Source organism: Acomys russatus, chromosome 12 (genome assembly GCF_903995435.1).
Source record: "Acomys russatus chromosome 12, mAcoRus1.1, whole genome shotgun sequence".
NCBI lineage: Eukaryota > Metazoa > Chordata > Mammalia > Rodentia > Muridae > Acomys > Acomys russatus.
Window position 1 is genome coordinate 24687720 of NC_067148.1, and position 4971 is coordinate 24692690.

At 44.6% G+C, this 4971-nt stretch overlaps 1 pseudogene; it reads left to right on the forward strand.

Moving 5' to 3' along the window:
- The first annotated feature begins 1143 nt into the window (after positions 1-1143).
- On the forward strand, positions 1144-2974 carry LOC127196702 (60S ribosomal protein L28-like; annotated as a pseudogene).
- Positions 2975-4971: the final 1997 nt, after the last annotated feature.

A 4971-nucleotide genomic window follows, 5' to 3' on the forward strand; every position in this document is an offset into this window, starting at 1 on the left:
ATCTGGTTCAGATGTTTTTTGGGGGAAATATTTGTAGTTATTTTTTCCATCCGGAATTAATTACTGCCACTGAACATTAATGGGTGCCCTGCTGGCCTAATAGATTTTATCTGCATGCCCTCATATCTATGAGGTGTAACTGACAAGCTAGGGCTCTCCTGCCATGACCTCCATAAAACAGTCACAGCCTGAAGATCCAAGGAGGATAGAATTTAGAAGATGAGCCGAAAACAGACCCATAAGACCAGGATTTCAATATGCAGAGATCAGTTTTACAGTTTAAATAACCTATTGTGCACTGAGAAGTCTTGAACTAACTACATTTCTGAATGCCTCAAATCAGACATTGTTAACATCAGTCATGGATGTGTACGACTCAATGTTGAACCCACTGCAACCCCCACTTTATTTTACAGTCAGTTTTTTTGGTTTTGTTTTGCTTTTTGGTCTTTTAAACAACAGGTTTAAAAGATTACTATTTTAATAGGTCTATCTTAATAATACCTATTTAATAGGTAATAGTGGGTACTGTTACCCTTTTCTCTATCCCAGCTTTTTCACTGTCTAATCTCAGTTTAACCATTCTACTCACAGGAAACCGTATTAGAATGGTCTGTTGTTGACAAGGGCATCCCTGTTCAGTAAGATAATGTACCAAGTTCACACATTAAACAAGTACAACTAAAATCTCAACAGTTCTGCCTCTTACAAAAGACTTGAGCAAGGACTCAAACTTGTCCCTGGCTCCTTCTTTCTGTTTGCTTGTTTGACATCCCAGCATAGATGGGGGACATCTCCCAAGTCCTCACCTCTAGAGCAAGGGCTACAGACCATTAATGACTGAAGAGAGAGTCCCCTCCCAACGATGAACTCCCTGATGGGTCATCAATCCCAGGCAGTTAGCCTGAAGCCCACTTGCACACCAGAAACTCTGAACAGACCCAACAGATTATAACACAAATAATTTTAGAAAACTGGCAAGTGAAAGAAAAGGCAGAATTTGTATTTGGACACAAGTATGTTTGACTTTGTATCCACTCTGGAACTTTCATAGCTAATAACCTGAAAGGCTATTATGGAGCATTTGTTAAACACACTCCCAGGCACAATGCTCATTGCAGGGGACACCAAAGGAGAACAAGAATGGATGGTGAGGTCAGCGGAGCTTCTGCATTGCCTCACATGAAGGCTTGGCTAGCCTGGTGTGAGCCCACTAGGCTTTCCACCAGCTTGCCAGTGTGCCCTAAAGAAGGGTTAATCCATTTTTATTGGATTTAGTAATATCATCAAAGAAAACGGAACAGGTCTTTATAAAGTCTAAGAAAGCAGTCATTTATTGACACTCAATACTTAATAGCAAGGCAGTGTGCCGCAGTGGCTCAGCTCCTCCATCATGGAACCAGGAGCTCTTAAGTCTTGAGTCTTCTTGGGTCATGCTATCAGGAATACCTTGCAACTACTGTCTGTAAAATGAAGTAATGCCATTTCTCCAGTATTAGATTGGGTTTCTTTCTTAAATTAAGAAAGCTACATTTGAGTGTGTGTGTGCGCGCGCGCGCGCGCGCGCGCGTGTGTGTGTGTGTGTGTGTGTGTGTGTGTGTGTGTGTACACTCCATAATGCTCACGTGGAGATCAGAAAGACAACTTGGAGGACTCACATCTCCCCGTTTACCACATGAGACCCAGGGATCAAACTCAAGTCTGATGAGTCTTGTCAGCAAGCAACTCTTCCTGCCGCGCCATTACACCAGCCTTGCTGTTAGATGTTTTGATGGTTATTTGAGATAATGTTTTAGAAGACAGCTAAGGTGCTTGGCACGTGGTTGCACCTTGAAAGAAATCGCTCCCATGACTAGGAATATCACAGTACTTCTTGGCTGCGGCTGGATATGTCAAAGACTCTGTTTGGACCACTCACGTAAAGCATAATATGATAGCTTTGGAGATTAGGGGTGCAAAGTAGAAAGTGGGGAGGATATGTAAATTATGAAGTGAACTTTTCAAGGGTGTATCTTATTTTGTCTCTGCCCCCTTCTTGTTGTTTGTTTGTTTGTTTGTTTCTGGCTGCTGTGAGGTGAGCAGCCCCTTCTGCTCTCTTCCTCCTGCTGCCATGATGCTCTGACTCATCTCAGGACCAAGCAGCGGATACAGCTGGCCTGACATGTTGGAAGTCACAAGCCAGCACATCTTCCCTCTGTTCATGCTAATGTCAGGTATTTGCCCCAGTGAGAATGATGCCAACATCTCACACGCTCTCCTGCTGACACGTTCATTCCAGCCGGCAAGCCCTGTGTGTTTCAGTCTGTCTGGCTGTTCTTCTTACGAAACATAAAACTCCAGTGGTGAGGCAAAGGAGCGCAGTGCCTCTGAGGTCCGGTTCCTTTGCTCGTCTGCTCACTCCCAGATTGCATGTCCTGTCCTGGGGGCATATCTCTTGATCCCTCATTTTTTCGATTCTCATCTCAGCCCTACTTCCCGCTTCCTTTATATTCACCACTTTCCTTGAAAATGCGCAGCTGCTTTTCCATCTCCAGCCACCGCCATTGGGAGAGGAGCCGCCTGCAGGTCTGCGCATCTGCAACGGATGGTAGTTTAGAACGGCACCAGTTTCCTGATCAAGAGGAACAAGCAGATCTATAGCACCGAGCCCAATAATCTGAAGGCCCGCCACGCCTGCTACAACGGACTGATTCACAGCAAGACTGTGGGAGTGGAGCCCGCTGCCAGTGGCCAAGGGTCGTGGCGGTCATGAAATGCAGATCCAGTCAGCAAAAAACCCGCCACTTCTTATGTGAGGACCACCATCAGCGAGAATGCTTGGGCTACCCTCAGCAGCATCCGGCACATGTTCCAAAAGAACAAGTACAGCCCTGATCCGCGAGTGGTGGCCCTCCGCAGGGCCAGTGCCACCTCGAGAAGCCAGAAACCTGTGGTGGTGAAGAGGAAACGGACCTGCCCCACCAAGAGCTCTTGAGCCCCACATCCCAGAAGCAATTAAAAAAAAAGAAGAAGAAAGAATGTGGTCATTTTTCTGTACATGTGTGCACATGTACGTGAAGGCTAGACACTGATGTAGAGTGTCATCCTAAATCGCTCTCTGCCTTATGTGTTTGAAACAGGACCTCTCGCTAAGCCTAGATTGGCTGGCCAGAAAACCTAGCCATTCCTCTGTCTCTGTCTCCCCAGCCATGGGATTATAGACACATGTTACACTTGGCGCTTTCCATGCATTGTATGCTGTGGATTGGAACTCTGGTGCTCACGGACACGTGACAGACATTTTGCTATCTCCCCATCCCCTCCCTCTGATTTAGTTTCATCTTGACCGCAGTCTGCTCCTGGGTTATCCTGGGCGTGTCGCTACTTCTGATCTGAAATAACAAGGCACAGGCCATGTTCAGTTAGAGCAGGGCCATGCTGAAACACTGACAAGCTGCCATTTGATTGTATTACCAACAAAACGGTTGTGAAAAGAATGCTAATTTTTGTAAAAGACGTTCACCTTGCTAGTATTATTTATTTTTTGAGTACAAGTACCAATGTAAAATATGATCAACAACAACAAAGAATTCAAGGTTATGCCTTTAGAGCATTCCCACAGAGTTAAAGAAAAATATCGCATAGTGAAAAGAGTCCATGCATTGGTGTGTAGGAGGTTAGAGTTTAAAACTGAGGTCCACAATCATTAGGCATGGATGGTTGAGGAAGCCACGTTCTCTGAGGTTTGTTTTATTCCCTGTAAGAGGATTTGGTTACAATGCATGCCCCGGGTTGTTGAGAAGATTAAACAAAATAATTCAAAGTGGTTGTTCCACTTCCTAGTATGTCGTAGCCATGGTTATTCCTACACATTCTTTCTTACACAGTAGCTGTGTGCATGGGCTGGGGCCAGAGATAAGGAAAACTGAAGGCTTGGACTCCGTTTGGATCATTTCACTTTGTTTTTCTAGGAAAGATTGATGAGGTCAAAATGTGCGTGGAATAATGGTTTATGGGAGGACTCCGTGGCCGTTGCTCTCAGCCTGTACTCCCATGCTATGCAGGGAAGTATAGCTTAACTGTCTTCAATTAAAAGAGTTTATTACTTAGAGATATCATAGACTTTGGAAAAATTGCCTGGAAAGTTCTCATTAAGAATGGCTTGATAGCTGCCGGGTGTGGTGGCACATGAATTTAATCTAAACACTTGGGAGGCAGAGGCAGGTAGATCTTTGTGAGTTCGAGGCCAGCGTGGTCTGTCCACAAAGCAGGTTCCAGTACAGTTAGGGCTACATAGATAAACCTTCTCAAAGGGGGAAAAAAGGCTTGAGAGCATGCAAGCATGAGAGGGCATGCCTAACACTAAGGAACTTGAGGCAGGAGGCTTATGAATAAACACACATATTCTCTCTTTCTCTTTTGCTCTCTCTTTCATGCACAGACATAACTTGCTAGCTTCTTTCTTTTGATCAATGAATAGTATTTAGGTGTTACCTCAGTTTACCCATTTACCTGCTCAGAGACATACCAGCTATTTCCAAGCATTTTCAGTGAAACACAGCATGCTATGAACACTTTTCTGCATAGATGTTTTTGTGTGTACATACATTTTTTTCCCACTTAGGAGTGTAATATGATTTCTAAGAAACAGTTGAACTGTTGGCCTGGGGGTATAGCTCTGTTGTCAGATGGCTTATCTGGCATGGACAAGACCTGAGTTGGGTCCTCAGCATTTATAAACCAGGCATGGTGGGACACACCTGTGAGGCCAGATAGGGACAGAAGAGTCAGAAGTTCAAGGTCATCCTCAACTCTATAGCTAGTCTGAGGCCACCTTGAGGGGCACACAAGACCTTGTCTCAATTGAACAAAACTAAAACCAATTTTCTTCTTCATGAATATCTGTCTTGTGTTACGTGTCCCTATTGATGAGTGAAGCTCTCAGGTGGACCCACATCTTTGTCAGTGTTTGGTGTGATCTATGTTTTGTAT